Source organism: Molossus molossus, unplaced genomic scaffold, assembly GCF_014108415.1.
Source record: "Molossus molossus isolate mMolMol1 unplaced genomic scaffold, mMolMol1.p scaffold_m16_p_6, whole genome shotgun sequence".
NCBI lineage: Eukaryota > Metazoa > Chordata > Mammalia > Chiroptera > Molossidae > Molossus > Molossus molossus.
The window spans coordinates 83,003,444-83,024,050 of record NW_023425399.1 but is presented as its reverse complement, the minus strand read 5'-3'; the positions used below and the strand labels follow the sequence as shown (position 1 = coordinate 83,024,050).

At 38.3% G+C, this 20,607-nt stretch overlaps 1 pseudogene; it reads right to left on the bottom strand.

Moving 5' to 3' along the window:
- Positions 1 to 18,972: 18,972 nt before the first annotated feature.
- The window catches only part of LOC118619259, a 67,171-nt pseudogene continuing 65,536 nt past the window's right edge, over positions 18,973 to 20,607 (bottom strand).

The window sequence follows — 20,607 nt, the reverse complement described above, 5'->3', positions numbered from 1 at the left end:
AATGTAATTAGAAATAACTGTTAGCAATAACAGCCTTTCATAGACTTCAAATTTTTTTTTAAATTCAAGCTTTTTATAGACCAATAGTTAATTGAGTTCAGATTCATCAGTTTATAGATAAGAAATCATGGTCAAAGAAATTTTAGTCAGTTAGCTATTGGCAGAAAACCAACAAAAACTCTAGCCTGTGACTCTCAGCTCAGTCTTTTCATCACACTGAGGTTTTATCTCATTATTACGAATAGAAAGAAGCAGAGAAACATTCATTTCATAAATTTTTATCTTGCAGAAATGAACTTTAAACTTTAATGTCTCACATTCTTAATTATTTGTTAGGCCAATGTTAGTTTATTCTTTTAATAAAATATGTCTTTATTGATTTTGAGATAGAGAGGAAGGGAGAGGGAGAGAGAGATAGAAACATTGATTGGCTGCCTCCTGCATGCCTCATCCTGGGGACTGAGCCCACAACTCAAGCATGTGCCCTGACTGGGAATAGAACCCATGACCTCTTGGCACATGGGATGACGCTCAATCCACAGAGCCATACCAGCAGGGCTGAATTTATTCTTTTTTTTTTTGAAATGGACTTAACTGGAGAAAATTACTACAGAAAGTTTTTAAAATAGAGAAAAAAATTTACACTATTACAAGCAATATCTTATGTACAGGGTTCTACTGGTGTATAATTGTCCTTATTTCATTAAAATTCTTTTTGGAGGAGCATTATGGGCTAAAAGATATAAACATATATTCCCTTGATATATATTTCTATATTCCTTCTCAGGAGGGTATGGTACCAATTCTTCCCTGTTGAAAGCAAATCAGTATTTTCTTATTTGGTTCCTCACTGTTTCTTCCTCACCTAGCCCAGGAACTGGAACAAAATAAACACCTAAAATTCATTGCTGAATGGATAAATAAATGTAAAAGTACCAGCTTCTGTTCCAACCCAGTGTTTATTTCACTGTCATAGACATTCCTATATAAAATATTTTGCTTTAATTTGCCATTTACATAAGTTTTAGTATTTTTTACTATAACCAATATGGATTTAAACTCTTTAGCCACTAAATGAGTATTTACTCACTGATGTTTTTAGAACTTACTCATTAACTACTTGCATACTGTGGAAATATAAGCCATTCATACTCCAAGACTTCTGGCATAAGAGAGAGGCCAAAACACCCCAAATTGGGAAAGAATTGGAGCTCTTCAGGTAACAGGCAAGGTAATGAACGCCATGTGTCATGTGGGAACTTGTGATCATCTTTAAATATGTGTAAGTTGTGATAAATTTAGGGTGCAAATGAATCGAGTGACCACATAGTTTGTGAATTAAAACATTTTGGGAAATGAAAAAGGCTGCCCTTCACAATTATACCAGGACAACAAGCATGAACTGGGAATCTCCTCTGAAAACCACAATGCGATCACTCTAATTGTGGGCGTAATAACAACCTTGTTTTAATGTTAGTCATGTCTCTATACCTCCACTTATACCATTATAAAAGGGCTCTGTGTTGGTAGAAGAATGGTGCTGGGGAAGGAAAGTCATTCAGATTGTGTGGTAGTAGAGATAACTTCTGCATCAGTAGAGATCCAAGTCACAAAGATATTAGAGGAGATGAAATTCACATAGAGGACAAGGCAACCTAGAAATTGCCTTGATATTTCTCCAGGTCTGCCACCAAGGCATGGTGGTGTTGTTAACAACAGTTGGGAATTAGAACTGCCCAGTAGGGATTAGAACCACTATAGAGCTGAGCAGGCAGAAGCCAGAAAGAAGCTATTTGTGGAAGCTGGAACCACATGGAGACACAGCCATTGCCATAGACACATCCTTGAAGTGGAGGTGGGGCTGGGAGTTACCTTGGCTTCTCCCTTCTTCCTACTCTCCAGTCTCCTACTAGTACTCCTCTTTCTCTTTGGTTGAACCAGACATCAATTCCAAAGAAGCCTGGAGTTTATACTTTGTAGAGCCAGCCCCAGTGATATCACACTGAAAAGTACAAGGGAGAAGATGGATCTGAGAGCACCTAGGAAAATGATCACCACATGCAATATAATCAGCATTTAAAGAGAATAAAAAACAATTTACAAGTCAAATATGCTAATCTGTGGGCTATGCTGTTCAGGTTTGATGTACAGCTGGACCTAGTGTGATTTCCCACATGAGCTATGGTCATCTGTTAACCATTCCTGAGTTCTCTACAACATGCACTGAGCTGAAAAACTCTGGCAGACAGAACGTCTCTAGTCAAGGGCACAGGTCAGTGCAACCCAGATTTATTTATTTAGTTTTGTTCATTAAAGTATGTAAGACATGTACAATAAATAAATAAATAACGTCAGATGTATTTAAATGGTCTGTTTAAAATGTTGCTTTTATTTTATTTTATCTTTAACTGAGAGACAGGCAGGAGAAAAGTCAATAAAGAAATAAAGCCCATTGAAATTATACATCTTGATGCATATTATTAATTGGTGCTTACAGTGCTTTTCTCTTTATACTTTAAAAGTAAATGAAATGTATATATGTAATTTGAGAGAAAAGGCTTCTTTTATGTTACTCTCACAGTGTCTATAGTTAAGGTTTTGATTTCTTACTTTTTAACTGCTCTTAATTTGCAAAGGCACAGACATGGTCCACATTTTATCCACACGATGTCTAGACTAGGACAACAGCCCGTCGTGCTGATTTCAGTATCTAGCACATTCAGCTGAGACTTTCTGAAGCAACAAGAATCAAGAATCCTTCAGTATAAATTGGAAGGCAAAGCTCCTGTTCCGAGAAGGAAAATAACTACTGGCTAAAGTCTAATTAGAATTCTAAATTAAGGGCTTCAAAATTCTTAATCACTAGGATTCTCTCTGCTTAGTTGATCTCATTTTCTGTAACATTTAAAGTCAAACACTGTGCTCCACAAAACCAAATATATTCATTCTCACCCACACAAAACTCAGCCGACTCAGCCTTGAATCCTGGTCTCCTATCATTTCACTGTTTAATGCCAGTTCATTGCTTTCTATGAGTCATAACATTCTTCTCTTAGTTAATACTTTTTTTAAATAACACTTCCTCACCATGATGACTTCTCTGACTACTGACAGTAAGATCATGAGATTTATTGTATAAAATGGGATGCTTTTAAGAGTAAAAAAGATGCTATTAATAATTATACCAGGAAAAAAATTCACAACTGTCCCTGGTAAACCAAGATAAAAGTTATAACCATAGTCCTAATCATTCCACAAATCTCTGAACATCATAAACACATTTAATACAGATATATACAGGTATTTTCTTCCTTCTTTCCACTTCCATATTATTCCACTTATTTATTATTTACTATGACTTTGAGTTTGGTTAATATCAAAAGAAAGCATTATTTTGATATTTTAAGGTCTGAGTTTCTCCAACTACCCCCATACTCTCAAGGATGAATTTTTAGTTTGTTCTTTGGGGACCATTGAATATAGGTCATGTTACCGTTTACTTATCCTCACTGCATTGTCTCTTCATAACTGATAGGGTTTGGAGGAATGGAGGACTTGTGGTAAGTTCTGGGTAAAGGTGTGATAACTGTGTGTGATCCTAGGGTCTGGGAACAATAAAATAGGACTGACCAACAATAGCAAGGATCAGGAGACTTCTGGTCAAGATGGTGGCATAGGTAAATGTGGTATCGTCTCCTCCCATAACCACATCAAAATTACAACTAAACTACAGAACAGCCATCATTCAGAAAAGACTGATCAAACTGAATGGAAGTCCTACAACTACGGAATTAAAGCAGCCACATTGAGACTGGTAGGAGGGGCAGAGGAAGACGGGCTGGTCCCTCACCACATGTGGCAGACAAAAATCAGGAGGGCACCTCGGCTGGGAAGGTCCTCCCTGAGAAGCAAGGGGTCCCTGTCCCACACCAGGCACCCAGCTCAGGGTTCCAGTGCCAGGGAGAGGAGTCCCTACAACTTCTGGCTGTAAAAACCAGGGGGATGGAGGCTGAGAGAGGCTGCGGCTGCTGAAGCCCCAGGCAACTCATCTTAAATGGCCCAGGCATGAACTTACTCGGACTTCTTGAAAGGCACCAGAGACATACGGGGAAGAACTGAATTGTTCGGCACTGGGGCGAGAGATGGAGGGGCAGCTGTCTTCCAGACACACTTGCTGTGGGAGGCAATTGTTTATTGGGTGAGTTCTTCCCCTGGTGGCAGACGACAGCCATATCTGGGACTCCAGCAACTTGGTTCACCCTCTTTGCCCTGCCCTGGTGATTTCCTGAAGCCCCGCCCCACCCAACTTTCTGGCTCACCCAAGCTGTTTCCAATGACATTACCACAGGATTGGCCTATCTTGGATCCTGCTTTATAGTTTCCTAAAATCTCTCAAACAAGCACCATCTGGTCTCAGCGAGCCCCATACCTCTCATTAAGTGGCCCCAGCCTGGCACTAGAAGCAGCCAGCCTCGGTTCACAACTTGGCTTTCCCTGGGCACCTCCAGCCCAGAACAAGAAGCAGCCATCAGCAGATCACTTTGTAGTTTATGTTGAGTGGCCCCAGATAGAGCACAAGCAGTGGCTGATCTTGCCCTACACCCAAGTGACAGCTTCAGACCACATAAAAACACCACCACCCAACCACCTCCACAAGTGACACATTCAAGGAGTGGACTTAGTGGGTACCAGAGCCCTGATGAAGTCAGTCTTACTTTGTGTGGTTGGCCTCTACACAGCTGATCCTCCAAGGTAGTCAGAGGCCAGTGGTCAGTGAGCACAGCCAGTCTTTGCAGCTGATCAGCCTGAGTAAATCTCTCCCATTGACATGCCAACAGCAATCAAGACTCAATTACAACAGAAGAGTGTACAGTCCACACTAGGGTGCACCTCGTGGGCCAGTTGAGGAGATCAGGGAGGCTGTTCCACTGGATCCTACAGGACACCTACAACAATAGGCCACCCTATGAAGCCTAGGAGATATAGCAACTCTACTTAATACTACTTTAAAACAATCACAGGGAGGTAGCCAAGATGAGGAGACAAAGAAATATGTCCCAAATGGAAGAAAAAAACAAAACTCCAGGAAAAGACCTAAACAAAATGGAGATAAACAATCAATCAGATGCAGAGTTCAAAACACTGGTTATAAGGTTACTCAAGGGACTTAGTGAGGCATTCAAGGAACTTAGTGAGACCTTCAACGAACTTAAGGAGACCTCCAAGGAACTTAGTGAGAACATCAACATCAAAAAGTTCAGTCAGAAATAAAGGATGCACTAACTGAAATAAAGAATAATTGACAGGGCCCTGGCTGGTTTGGTTCAGCGGTTAGAGCGTCGGCCTGTGGTCCAGAGAGACTTGGTTTGGTTCCCGCTAAGGGCACATACCTTGGTTGCAGTCTGTCCCCGGCCCTGGTTGGGTCGTGTGGGTGGCAGCCACTCGATGTGTCCCTTTCACGTCGATGTTTCTCTCTCTCTCTCTCCCCCTCCCACGCTATCTGAACAAAATATCGAAAAGTCTCCTTGGGTGAGGTTAGAAAAAAGGATAATTGACAGGGAATCAATAGTAGAGTAGGTAAAGCCAAGAAGCAAAGCATCGATTTGGAATATAAGGAAGCAAAAAACACCCAATCAGAACAGCAAAAGGAAAAAAGAATCCAAAAAAATGAGGATAGTGTAAGGAGTCTCTGGGACAACTTCAAGCACACCAACTTTTGCATCATGGGGATGCAAGAAGGAGAAGACAGAGAAAAATAAATTGAAAACTGATTTGAAATAATAATGACAGAAAACTTTCCTAACTTGGTGAAGGAAACAGACATACAAGTCCAGGAAGCACAGAGAGTCCCAAACAAGATGAACCCAAAGAGGTCCACTAAGACACATCGTCATCAAAATGCCAAAGACAAAGAGATAATTTTAGGTTAAAGACAAAGAGATAATTTTTTTGGGAGGAAGAGAGAGAGAGAGAAACATTGATATGAGAGAGACACATCAAGTGGTCGCCACCCACACGACCCCAACTGGGGCTGGGGACAAACTGCAACCGAGGTATGTGCCCTTAGCAGGAACCAAACCTGGGCCTCTCTGATCCATGGGCCGATGCTCTAACCACTGAGCAAACTGGTCAAGGTCAAAGAGAGAATCTTTTTTTTTTTTTTTTTAATCCTCACCCGAGGACATTTTTCCATTTTTTGTTCAGGTAGAGTGGGAGGGAGCGAGAGGAACAGAGAGAAACATCGATGCGAAGGGACACATCGAGTGGTTGCCACCCACACAACCAACCAGGGCCGGGGACAAACTGCAACCAAGGTACGCGCCCTTAGTGGGAACCGAACCCGGGTCTCTCAGGACCACAGGCCGACGCTCTAACCGCTGAGCCAAACCGGCCAGGGCAAAGACAGAATCTTAAAAGCAGCAAGAGAAAAACAGTTTGTTACCTACAAAGGAGCTCCCATAAGACTGTCAGCTGATATCTCAAAAGAAACTTTGCAGACCAGAAAGAAGTGGCAAGAGATAATCAAGGTGATGAAAAGCAAGGACCTACAACCAAGATTACTCTATCCTGCAAAGCTATCATTTAGAATCGATGGACATATAAAATTTCCCAGACAAGAAAAAGCTAACGAAGTTCACCACCACCAAACCAGTATTATATGACATGTTGATGGGTCTTCTTGAAGAAGAAGATAAAAAATGTGAATAATAAAATGGCAATAAATACATATCTATCAACAATTGAATCTACAAACAAAATGAGCAAGCAGAACAGAAACAGACTCATAGATACAGAGAAATTTTGTTGTTTGCCAGATGGGTGGGGGCAGGAGGGATGGATGAAAAAGATGAAGGAATTAAGAAGTACGCATTTGTTGTTAGACTGATGAACCTCAAAGGGAAAGGCGGAGGGAAGGTGGGATGAGATAAACCAAAGAACTTCTATGCATATATGCATCACCAACGGACACCAACAATAGTGTGGGGAAGGCAGGATGGGGGTGGGATTGGGGAAGGAGGTGATCAATGGGGAAAAATAGGGGGGGCATATGTAATACATTCAACAATAAAGATGAGTTAAAAAAAAAGAGTAAGGATCAGGCTGCCTGTGTGGGAAAAACCTGTTTATGAGTCTGTTTTTGTTGTGCTTGCTCATTTTGTTTGTAGATTCAATTGTTGATAGATATGTATTTATTGCCATTTTATTATTCTTATTTTTTATCATCTTCTTCAAGATACTGTGTGTAGTAAGCAAGCTGTTAAGACCAGAAAGTTCAGCTCAGGGGAAAGGGAGGAAGCTGTAGGCTGTTCCATGTGACTGTGCACCAATAATTCAGATTCCAGGAGACAGGGCATGTACACCAACATTGTTAGCTGGTGCAAGCCTGTTGCAAGCCTTCCTGGTTTAACTGTAGGACGTGTGCAAGTAACTTTTAAAGTGCAATTCTTCATGCTAGAAAGAAGTCACCTGTGGCTTGTTGGTGCATTTACTCTCATGAAGTAATTCAGCAATGATTATACCATCTAGCATGAATGGTCCCTAACCCCTTGACTAGTAGGTTTACTTGAGATTTTCTAAATTTAGAACTGATTTGACAATATTTGCCTGTGTGTTATTAAAATGTAAACATTCAGCTGGTATTTGAGGCTTCTCTTACATCAAAAAACCCTTTTGTAGTCATATAATGGATTACTTTATGATTATTTATCAATAAAAATGGACATGATTTTGTCATTGTTTTCAAAATTCTTTTTTTTTTTTTTTTTGGTTAATCCTCACCTGAAGATATTTTTTCATTGGTTTTTAGAGTGGAAGGGAGAGAAAGAGAGAAACATCGATGTGAGAGAGACACATCAATTGGTTGCCTTCCGTATAACCCACAACCTAGGTACATGCCCTTGACCAGGATCAAACTGGGATCAAACCACTGAGCCAACCTGTCCAGGGATGTTTTTAAAATTCTTTAAAAAGCTTTTACTTTGTCTAATAATGAATATAAAAAAGAGAAGGAAAAAAAAAAGCTGGACTTACAGCTTTTGTTGATAGTTAATGTGTCAATGAAGCAAGGTCCTTTGAACTCATTTGCCCTCTCTTTTACAACATGATATCTATCTGTGGTGAAAGAGATGACAAAACCTGAAAACACTCACCGCCAACAGAATGGTTTAGGAACTGGGGTATCAAGGGAGTTGGGAGAAATAGTTGAGATATCTCAATTTACATTAAGTTTTTAATGTAAAATTTTTAAATTTAAATTAAGTTTTACTTGTTGTTCTTTTATTGAAAGTTTCTTCTGTTCCATCAATGACTCTTACTCAACAAGTAATTTCTAGTCTAAATATTATATTACTTCTGAATGCCATATGCCTCAGAATGTATATGTAAATGTAAATGTGTTTATGAATAGATACATATACATACATACACATGTAACTATACACATATATATATATAATATATATTATCTATATAACTGTGACAGCTTCTTGTATTAGTTTTATAAGCTATATATTTCTAGAGGTCAGCAACTGCATTATTTTTTTCCTCTTTCCTTGGTGTCCCTGATATGTCTTCAACAATCATGGTCATATGACATGTATTCAAGAAACATTTGCTCAGTAAAGAAATGCTTTGCTTGTAAGAAATACATTCAGAGTTTGACTACCATAAGAAAAGAAATATTGTAGAGTTCTTTTAATCACCTTGATTAATATCAAATAAGAAGGAAATCAGAAATATCTTACTATATCAGCACTGGTGCTAACAAATTAAAGATTGGAGGCCCTGGACAATTTGGCTCAGCAGTTAGAGCGTCAGCCCACAGACCAAGGAGTCCCAGATTCGATTCCAGCCAATGGCATGTACCTTGGTTGCAGTTCATCCCCGGCCCGGTTGGGGTCATGCGGGTGGCAGTCAATCAATTTGTCTCTCTCACATTAATGTTTCTCTTTCTCCTCTCCCTCCCACTCTGTCTGAAGATAAGTGTAAAAATATGCTCAGGTGAGGATTAAAAAAAAAGGATTGGAGAATTTGTTCTAGAATTATAGAGACGATTTAAGGGTTAAAAATAAGGTTATCATTGTCCAGCCTGTGTGGCTCAGTGGATTGAGCATCATCCCATGGACTGAGAGGTCCAGATTTGATTCCTACTCAGGGCACATACCCGGGTTGGGTTTTGGGCTCGATCCCCAGTAGGGGGCATGCAGGAGGCAGCTCGTTTATGTTGCTCTCTCACATCGATATTTCTTTCTCTCCCTCTCTCTTTCTTTCTAAGGAAAAAAAAGTATTACAAATAATCAAAGTGACATAGAGATGAGAGGGGAATCTTCCCTGAGCCCCGAAGGCCCCAGGGATTTGAGTCTGTCTTGGAATGGGTTCTCTGCTGGTGTATAATGGGGAGGCAGAGCAAGCAACCAACGCCGATGGACACAAAGATGTAACTGCACCCTGATCTATTTTTCAAGATGTCTGGCCTGAGAAAGATTATTATTTTAAAGTTGTAGTTCAAGTTTCTTCATCAATACCAAGAAAAGAATAAGGAAAAAAATGTTCTTTACACTATGCCAGATTTCATGGATATATAAGGAAGAGTGTTTTGGAGATAGGCTGGTGAGTACATTTCTTTGGAGGTCTTCTTAAGAACTTCGTCATGATTTTCTTCTGGTAGGACTTAGGTACAGCTTTCCACAGAGAATGAAGGGTAATTTAAAAAAGATCTTTATTTTCCATCAACCACCCTCCTCCGTGAATCTCCCAAATACTTTTGTATATTATGCATAAGTGTGGTATGACCCTTTAATTGTGTACATGTGTGTAGATTAACTCGTTTAAAACATTTTAAGTACAAGTAAAATATAGGTTCTGCTTTTCTTCCTAAACACACCGTTTAAAAAAAAATAAAGCAGCAGACTGCTGAGATGAAAATAAAATTGACCATATACAGAATGATTAAGGTAAAATTTCTCATGCAAAGGTATATAAAACATACAAAAATGACAGAAATAGCTTTATTTTTAAAACATTGTAAAAATATATCTGTACCTTTAATATGTCTGGAGGCTGATAAACACAGCTGTCCATAATGAGAAAGCATATTACATCATGTTACTCTAAATAAGCCTTCTAATGAGAAATTAGGATTAAGTTGATTCTGGAGGAGAAATATGTATTTGCCTTGATAATTTTAAGCCGATCTTCCCTGGGGAGAATGATGAAACATTAAGAGATTTTAAATTGAAATGAGGTTATGGGATTGTAATTGCTGACAGATATTTAGTAAGTGATTTAGTGTTTGTGTTTACATTCTAGTTTAGACAAGATTTTGACTTTTTCAGCAAACTAAAAAAATGTCTTCAAACACATTTAGCTAATCAAAATGAAGCATCCAAAGAGTGGGGAAGAATGAGCAATTAAACTGATATATTTGAATTACGCATTAAAATTCAATAATAAGCTTTCATTCTCTGAGCAAACCCCAGTCTTTATAAAGTATTTTAATGGCATGCAATTAATTTATTGCTATCAACTAATGATCTAGTGTACTATCCTTCAGCAAGTGTTATAACTTATAATATCAGGTTTATTAAAAAATACTTCTTTAGCTCTTCTCATTTGTAGAGAAGACCACGATTAAGCAAAATCCAGGAAGATTTCTTTTCTGGTGATTTGGTCCCATAGTCTTTCTGAAAGCATTCAGGAAGTGAAGATTTTATATGGAAGATATCGTGTTTATTGTTCACCCACCAAGAGTGAGCGGCATAGCTCATGTCCAACTAGCTCTTTAAAAAAGAGTCCTCTGGGGAAGATGGATAAGGCCAAGATGGATAACACAACTTACTCCCTTTTTTCCTTTTGAAACTTTTATTTTCAATGTGACACCTACTATCATACACAGTCACTTTCTCTTCTTTGTGACAAAGTCACACAGCTTGGAAAAAGTGATTCAGCCTTCATTAGAGAAATGCCACCCAAAGGGTCTCTTTCAAAGGCTTTGTGTTTTTCAGCTGGAGACAAGACCAAATACATCATGGTTTCTATGGCCCTAGAATATCTAGTCCAAGATAGAAGCCCCTGTCATTACAGATATTGCAGGAAAATGTGCTATTTCTTACTGAGCAGCCTTGTGGACCAGTGCCACTGGGGAAATATCAGCCTGGTTTATGGGAGCCTGTCTTATTTTATATGCAGGTACATCGTAAGGAGCTTTTTTCTTGGGAGGCTAGCTATGGATACAATGCTTTCCATTCAGCCAAGATTCTCCTTTTTTATTTTGCCTATTGGAAAAATAAAAAAGGAGAATGGTAGATGGCTCACCATCTACCTTTTTATGTCCATTTCTAAGTTGGAATAATCTACTTTTCTAATCAGATTTCTAAATCTGACAACCTCTTGGGGCTTGTGTCCTTCCCTTTGCTTCTTCACATATGTTTTCTTCTGCCTTAAAACCTAGGCAATTAACTTCTGTCACCCTAAAAGCCTTTCTTACAGCACATGGCTCCAGCTGTTGAAGCATCTGTAATTACATCCTACCCTACCTGGCCTGGGGCATGCTAGTTTCATACAATTTTCATATCGCCCCTTTTTCATTATTCAAGCAGAGTGAAATTTTAAGGACAGTGTGATTAGGCTGAAATTGGAACTATTCAAGGTTTGGCATTGTGAGAAAAAGCAGGCTCTTTCCTTCCCTACACTGAACTAAAAAGCTATTGTTAAAAAAAATGTTCAATCAGCTTGGCACACACACTGGCCACAGGTTCTGAACTGTCACAGTTAAGGCTTTTAATGGAGTCATATTAAGACTCATCAGTATATTTATGACTGAGTTGGAGTTTTAAGTTGAGGAAAATGGTGTTAATAATTAAGGGTTCTGTGGATTTATATAAATTCTGTTCTGATTTTGGCAATGAGAAACAAGAAAGACACACAGAAGTAATATAGGCATTTATGCAAAGTATTCCAATGAGGTGCTTAAAGAATACTGAACATTGCTTGAAATATCATTGTTCAGCCCTGGCTGTGTGGCTTAGTTGGTTGGAGTGTTGTCCCAATACACCAAGGTTGCAGGTTTGATCCCTGGCCAAGGCACATGCAAGAATCAACCAATAAATACATAAATAAGTGGAACAAATTGATGTTTCTCCCTCCCTCTCTCTCTCAAATCAATAAGTAAGAACAAGGTAATCATACAAAAAGAGAAAAAGAAATAAAAAGTTTAAATAGTTGTTCTCCCTTTATATTATATCTCAACAAAATCTTACGAAGCAGACATAAACATAAGAAATGAACTCAATCCATTTTAAATTAATAACTATTTTTCTAACTTTCTAACATCCTAGTCCCATAGTTCTCTAAATATACTGTGGTTCTTCCCTGGCTGGGTGGGTCTGTTGGTTGGAGCATCATCCGGTGCACCAAAAGGTTGTGGGTTCAATTTCCAGTGGGTGTGCATACTGGAGGCAACCTATAGATGTTTATAGATATTTGTCTCTCACATTGATTTTTTTCCCTCTCTCTCTCTCCCTTCTTCTCTATTTAAAATCAATAAAAACATATCCTTGGGTGAAGATTAAGAAAAGAAAAGATATACTGTGGTTCAATGTAATCAATAAAGTTTTATTTTTATTTATTAATTTGTTTTTGTTACAGATGTTTCTCATTTTTCCCCCATTGACACCCTCCTCCCCTTCCCCAGCTTTGTTGTCTATGTTCATTGGTCACGCATACATGCATGTAAGTTCTGTGGTTTATCTCTTCCTCCTCAATCCCCTCTCCTCTGAGGCTTGTCAGTCTGTACCCCACCTCTGTGTGTTTGGGTTAATTTTGTTCAGCAGTTTGTTTAGTTCATTATATTCCACAAATAAGTGAGATCATGTGATATTTGTCTTTCTCTGCTTGGCTTGTTTTACTTAGCATAATACTCTCCAGGTCCTTCTATGCCATCTCAAAGGATAAGAGACCTTTCTTTCTTACAGCTGCATAGCATTCCATTGTGTACATGTACCACGGCTTTTTAATCCACTCATCTACTGATGGACACTTAGGTTGTTTCCAGATCTTAGATATTGTAAATAGTGCTGCTATGAACATAGGGGTACATATATTCTTTCTGATTGGTGTTTCAAGTTGTTAGGGTATATTCCTAAAAGTGGGATCACTGGGTGAAATGGCAGTTCAATTTTTAACTTTTTGAGGTAACACCATAGTGTTTTCTACAGTGGCTGTACCAATCTGCATTCCCACCAGCAGTATACTAGAGTCCCCTTTTCTCCACACCCTCGCCAACACTTGTTGTTTGATGATTTGTTGATGGTGGCCATTCTGACAGGTGTGAGGTGATACCTCATAGTTGTTTTAATTTGCATCTCTCTGATGATTAGTGATGTTGAGCATTTCTTCATATGTCTCTTGGCCATTTGTATGTCTTGTTTGGAGAGGTGTCTGTTTAGTTCCTCTGCCCATTTTTTAATTGGGTTTTTTGTCTTCCTTTTGTTGAGTTGTATGAATACTCTATATATTTTGGAAATTAACCCCTTATCTGATGCATCATTGGCAATTATGGTCTCCCATATAGTGGGATTCCTTTCCGTTTTGATGGTTGTTTCTTTTGCTGTGCAGAAACTTTTAAGTTTGATGTAGTCTCATGTGTTCATTTTCTCCTTTGTTTCTGTTGCCTTAGATGATGTATTAATCAATAAAGTTTTAAATATTTTATCTCTTCAGAATTAAATTGGGTTACTAAAAACATTAAATTTATAAAGTCTAGGTAATTTTGATAATTCCATTTACTGCCCACAATTGAAAATAGAGTTGAAAAGTCAATCAATGCCAAACCCCTAATACTATGACACATTTTCTCATATGCAAGTCTATAAATGCTATTGATTTGAAATAGTTACATCATACAATCTTGCTATTTTTATCAAATGATCCAATCCAATATTATATCACAAGTTATCAGTGGGATATGTTTTGAGCTTCCAGAAACAGCTGTCATGCCATAAAGCATAAGGGAGGCAGGCATAAATGAGGTGTATAAATATGCATTTGTCACAATATGGGAAGATTGTTTCTGTGTCTGAGCATATATAAGTCAATTTTAAATTTTTCTATGTTATTTTGCTATTATTGCTATTCTTTCTTTTTAATTAGCAAAGATAGCAAAGAGTTGACTACTTATAATCTTAGTTGTTAATAAAAGTTACAGGCCATATTTAAATGCATGTCAGCATGAGGGTCTCTTTCAAATATGAGTTAAATTCTTAAGCAAAAATGATAATAAAAAAACAACAACTATTTTCTATTTTCCCAGACTAGAACTATATGATCATGTATAATTTTACTTTCTCTTTTTCTCAATGTGTAGACTCTGTCTGATAATATACATCTATGTGGCAAAAACAGGAGTTCCAAAAATATCAAATATTAGAAGGGGGTCTTTTGTCTACTACTTATAGGTATGTAAATTGGTATAAGCAATTTGGAAAAGAGTTTGGCATTATCTAGTAAGATTGAAGGTGTACATGTTCTTTGATTGAGAAATTACAAGCTTAGATATATTACATAGACAAACTCTTGCATGAGTGTACCAAGGGATATTCTAGAAATGTCTGTAATAACATTTTTGTAACAGAAACCACTGGGAAATGGTCCCAAACTATTGGCTGAATATTATATAAATAAATAGAGGCATATTTATATAATGGTATGTTTTATACCAGTGAAAACAAATTAATTAACAGCAATATGAATATACATAATTAAATCTCAGATTTTAATATTGAGCAAAAAAGCAAGTCTTAGGAAAACAGATAGTATTATTTTACTTATATAAAGGTAAAAGTAAAATTACAAAGATTGTCTATTTTTTGGAGATACATACATATTTGATAAAAGCATACTAAAACACAAGATAATGATCAGCCTCCCATCCCAGGGCAGTGGTTGTTTCTGAGAGGGATCTGACTGAAAAGAGGAATAAAGAGGCAATCAATGGTAAGAATAATGTTCAATTTCTTGAGGTGAGTGGTAGGCTCATAAATGTTATTTTTTATTACTGAACCTAAATATATATATTTATATACATGCATTTTTTGTATGTTTGATATATTTTAAAAGAAAAATAAAACAAAGGGAAACATTACACGTATTATTTAAGTTCATCCCAATTATTTCATATCATCTCACCTACTTTTGTGAGTGTTGAACAATCTAGTAACTGTTTCTTTGATATTTACCGTAGTCTACTGGTTCTTATTACTGGAGAGATCATGGTAGACAACAGAAAATGGTAAGTAAAACGGACTGGAATTAGAGATAACAGTCACATTTTCTTCCCTCTACACAGACTGCCTTCAAAATGTATTTTTTTTTCTTAAAAAGTATCTCTCAATTACACTTCTATGTAAAAAAAGAAAAAATACATTATGGAGGAGGCAAGATGGTTGAAGCCTGAGGAAGTTCCGTCCCTGTGTTCCTGGCACAGGACCGGACTCAAGGCTAAACTGCAGAACATTCAGCTTGAAAAACCACCTGAAAATAGCTGATAGGAAAAACTGCAAGTGGGGAGCCTGGAGAGGGGACAGGAGAAGTTGCGCAGCTGTTCTGTGTGGCTGGGAACAGGGGGACTCAACCCCACACAGAGATCCCCAATCCAGAGCAAAGGAGAAAGGAGGGGCAGCCCACGCAGCATTGGACAGTGGGCATCAGAGGTGATTTGGTGTGTGTGGGGGTGACTCAACACTTATCCCAGGCTAAAAGCGAGTGCTTGGTTCCACCAGCCTGGGAAGTTCGCTCTGGCTGTGGGCCCCAGGAGGGGCTACAGAGCAGAAGGGTGGCCTGAGGAAGGGTCTGAATGGATCACACAGCTGTGAATCTGAGGAGCCGTGATTTGCTGAAAACTTGGACAAAACTAGCCAGTGTGCCCGGGGAAAGAGGCACGTTTGTCTCCACCTGCGGGGAAGAGAAGGCGCAACTTCCCCCACCCTTGGAACAGCTCTGGGCTGGACAAGGCACCCCAGTGGCAGGGCCTGGTGGCGTAAGGATTCTGACGTCTGACCTGGTGGGAGTCTGGGCTGAAGCCCTGCCCGGGGAGACCAGGCAGTGCTGAAAGATTAAAGAGCCAAGCAGGGTGTTTTTTTTTTTTTTTCTTTTCTGTCTGTTTTCTCAATTCTCCCTGCTCATAGGGGCGACCAGGGAGTGCCAGCAAGCCAGGCAGAGCTGAAGCATTGGAAGGCAAGGAAGAGACTGCATGCCTGTCCTATAAGCTACAGGCACCACCCTCGATGCAAATCTGTTTAAACCATCCTGACTGGACCTGATACTGGACAGAAACCAGTGCCCTGAGGGAAGGGAACGCAGCCCAGAACAAATACATTCAAGTGGCAGTCTGGAAGCAGACTCAGCATCTAGGCTAGGGAGGTCCCACCCACTGGACTCCCTGGGATCCCACCCTGCAAGGCTTCAGCCAGCAGGCCCAGGGCCAGACTGGGACAGCTATTCACGCTGGCCTGCACCAGAGGACTGCCCAAAGGACAGGGACACACACACCAAGGGGCCAGATCCAACAACATCCACGCAAAATCCAGTGAGTTCCATAAATAGCAGATCCAAGGTTTTGGGTTGTTGTTTTGGTGTGTGTGTGTGTTTTAATTCAATTTCTTTCTTCTTTCTTTGTCAATTTTTTACTTTCTTATTATGTATTTTATTCAACTTAGCATCATTACTCTCTAAAATTATTATTATTTCAGTCATTATTTTCTACCTTTTATTTTATTATTATTATTTTTTTCCTCACCCGAGGATATTTTTCCATTTTTTTTTTGTACAGATAGAGTGGGAGGGAGAGAGAGGAAGGGAGAGAGAGAGAGAAACATCGACGTGAAGGGACACATCGAGTGACTGCCACCCACACGACCAACCAGGGCCGGGGACATACTGCAACCGAAGTACGTGCCCTTAGCGGGAACCGAACCCGGGTCTCTCCGGACCGCAGGCCGACGCTCTAACCGCTGAGCCAAACTGGCCAGGGCTCTACCTTTTATTTTTTATACTTACCTTATTTCTGGTCTCTGCCATCTTTGCTTTCATATTATTTTTTTCTCCCTCTCCTAACTCTTTTGGTCTTACACCTGCCTTCTAGTATTCTGTATGTGTGTGTGTGTGTGTTTTCTGTTTGTTTGTTAGACGATGAGGTATCACTTCATACTTGCCAGAATGGCTGCCATCAACAAATCCTCAAATAAGTGCTGGCGAGGGTGTGGAGAAAAGGGGACTCTAGTACACTGCTGGTGGGAACGCAGACTGGTGCAGCCACCATGGAAAACAATATGGTGTTTCCTCAAAAAATTAAAAATGGAACTGCCATTTGACCCAGTAATTCCACTACTAGGAATATATCTTAAGCCTGAAATACCAATCAGAAAGAATATATGCACCCTTATGTTTATAGCAGCACTATTTACAATGGATAAGATCTGGAAACAGCCCAAGTGCCCATCAGTACATGAGTGGGTACAAAAGCAGTGGTACATATACACAATGGAATACTATGCATCTGTAAGAAAGAAAGATCTCTTACTCTTTGAGATGACATGGAGGGACCTGGAGAATATTATGCTAAGTGAAATAAGCCAGTCAGAGAAAGATAAGAACCATATGATCTCACTTATTTGTGGAATATAATGAACAAAGTAAGCTGATGAATAAAATAGATCCAGAGACATGGAAGTAGGGAACAGATTGACAAACCTCAGAGAGAAGGGGGGTAAGGGTGGGAAGAAATAAATCAAAGAACTTATATGTATATATGCGCAACCAATGGAAACAGACAAAGGTGTGGTGAAGGCGGGGGTAGGTGGGGAAGGAAGAGGGGTGTCAATGGGGGAAAAAGGAGGGACATCTGTGATAAAAAAATTAACTAATTAAAAAAAAGAATACATTGACTGTGTCATATGTGCAAGTGAAAATGAAAGGAAACAATGTTTTACAGGACATAAAATTGATCAATAAATAATGAAACCTTTGACTTTTTCTCCAAAGTTTAACAATATCCTACATTTTTATAAAAATAAATTTGTCAAACAAATCAATTGGTTCTTTGCACTTTTAGTTATGGGTATGAGGTTTTTATTTCAGTGTAGAGATGTTGGTACACATACATTTTAATTCTTTGCATCATAAAACCAATGTATTTTAAATAGACACTTCTAAAGGCATCCCATTTTTAAATGCCTTTGGAATGTGACATTCTAAGTATTGTCTGAATGAGATGACTTCTGTAAAATTCTTATAGCCAAGTCCTGAAACAGTAATGATGAAACCCATGAGACCCCCTGAGGGAGAGAGAAACTTCCTAATTACACATGTGAGAAAATAAAGTCACCAAGAGTTTTAGTAACTTGCTGGAGGTTACACACCCAGAGTCTGGATTTGAGCACAGGTCTGTAGGACTCCACTGTTTATGTTCTTAACTGTTTCCACCTTACTACTTTCACTAGCTTCCCAGAATTTCTCATGCTCTGATTTTCTCTGCTGAAGTTGATCTTTTTGCTAAATCAAGTGTTTAAAAAATCCAACCAATTTACCTAAAACAGAATTGCTTTTACTATGTTTTCTTTTTTTCTACGTGCTATCTTACCTCTACTGCTGTTTTCTCAAACACCATACCATCAAAAAAAAATTTTTTTTTTGACGCTGGTTACTTTTTTATTGAGCCTTTTAGTTTATAACATGAGGTAAGAGGAAAATGAGTTCTCCTTCACCAGCATTTTACACAGCTGTAGTAAAATATTTTAAACTTCAGGGATTTATAATGGATTACATTTCTTAAAAGTTTGGGGAGAAAGTAAACAAATTCTAACATAACTCCATGAATTTTCCAGTTGACTGTTTCATTTCAATAGTAACCAGTGGTAAGTAGTTACATAACTTTCTTCAAGGCCATGCTGATGTCTTGAGATCTGAAGTATTGCTATTTCAATCAATATCCACAAATTCCACTTCAAAAATGAGTTTTGCATTTGGTGGAGTTTTGGGATCAGTCTGTTCTTTCTTTCCATAAGCCCATTCTGGTTCAATCTCCAGTTGAGCCTTTTCTCCTTTGCTCATAGTCAGAGCTTCATTCCATCCTCTGAAAACTACCTATTCGAACCATAAAACTTAAAGGCTTGGCACTTTTCATCTTCTTTGAACTCGTTTGAATATTAGTATCAAAAACAGTTCCATCCTGTAGTGTTCCTGTATACCAGCAGTGAACAACATCTCCCCTTTTGGGGAAGTTGGTTTTATCCCCTTTTTTAAGAATAGATTTTGTATATTTTGGTGGACCTTCATCCAGAGTCTCTTCAGACTTGGTTTCTTTGGGGTTATCTTCATTAAGTTTACATTTTTCACCTGCTTGGACACTTTACTTATACTTTCAGTACCCTTGAAATGCTTACTTTCAAAAAGATGGTTATAGACTATAACCAAATGGTCTTTGTTAGCTGTCTTGGCCACATTTTTAATGTTTCCTAATAACTTATGTTCTGCAAGAAACGAATCTGAACCATGGTCCTGTAGAAACTTGATAATGTCCTTCTTGGGTAGCTGCTCGCTGTGGAACAGCCGCCGTCATCTTCCCCGCTGCCTCCCCATCAACGCTTCTTAAACTGATCTATTTGGTTACCATTTAGTCCTTAATTCCCTTGTAATCTGACTTTTAACCTCACCTTCATATACTGAGGAAATGCTATGCAATGTAAAAATAAGCTTGCTTTGAGATACAAGATGAGTCATTTGTCTTAGGATAAAAACTATTATCCTACCTTAATTTCGAATAATATTTTTAAAATTTCACGTCAATAAAAACTGTCTTTGTGTAAAGTCACCAATGAACTTCCAGAGTAGAGTCTACATCTCAGTTTACTCACTTTACTGAACCTCTTTTCTGGAACTTTTCCCACTAACTACTTTCATTTTTTATTCTTTGATAACTTTGTTCTCGCTGTCTGAAATGTCCTTACACCATCTCCATCTATTCTAATCCAGTTTCTTTCTCATTACATTTCAATGTTTTTCCTGATCTCTCCCAAGAATGGTTATTTTTGTGTCTCTATTAAAACACCACAGTTTTTCTGAAGTCATTCTTTTTGTCTCTACATTTATGCTGAATTCTCCCTCAAGGTTTTAGAAATTATTGCATAGCCGTCTTTGTTTTTTCATCATGCCCGGTACAATGTATAGCACATATGAGATTCCAATCAATATGTGCTAAATTAAATCAAGATTTTATTATAGTATTTTGACAACATTTAGGGACTAACCAGTAAAAAATGTTTTCTGAAAAAAATAGTGAGATGGGGCATTACTTATTTGAGTAGGTATTATCTGTTTAAGTGTGTTTTTGTTATTCTAGCTCATGGCCACGAAAATGATACAGGAGATGATCAAGTAGTAATTTATTTTTATTTTCCATCATTAAAAAAAATCTATGTATATCTTCAGAGAAATCAAAGCAATTCAAAATAATATCCTTCTTAGAGTGAAATTTATCATAGCAATATTTTATACCATCTTGAAAAAAAAAGCTATTTGCAGCCATTTAGAATCAGAATAAACTTAAGTGAAATA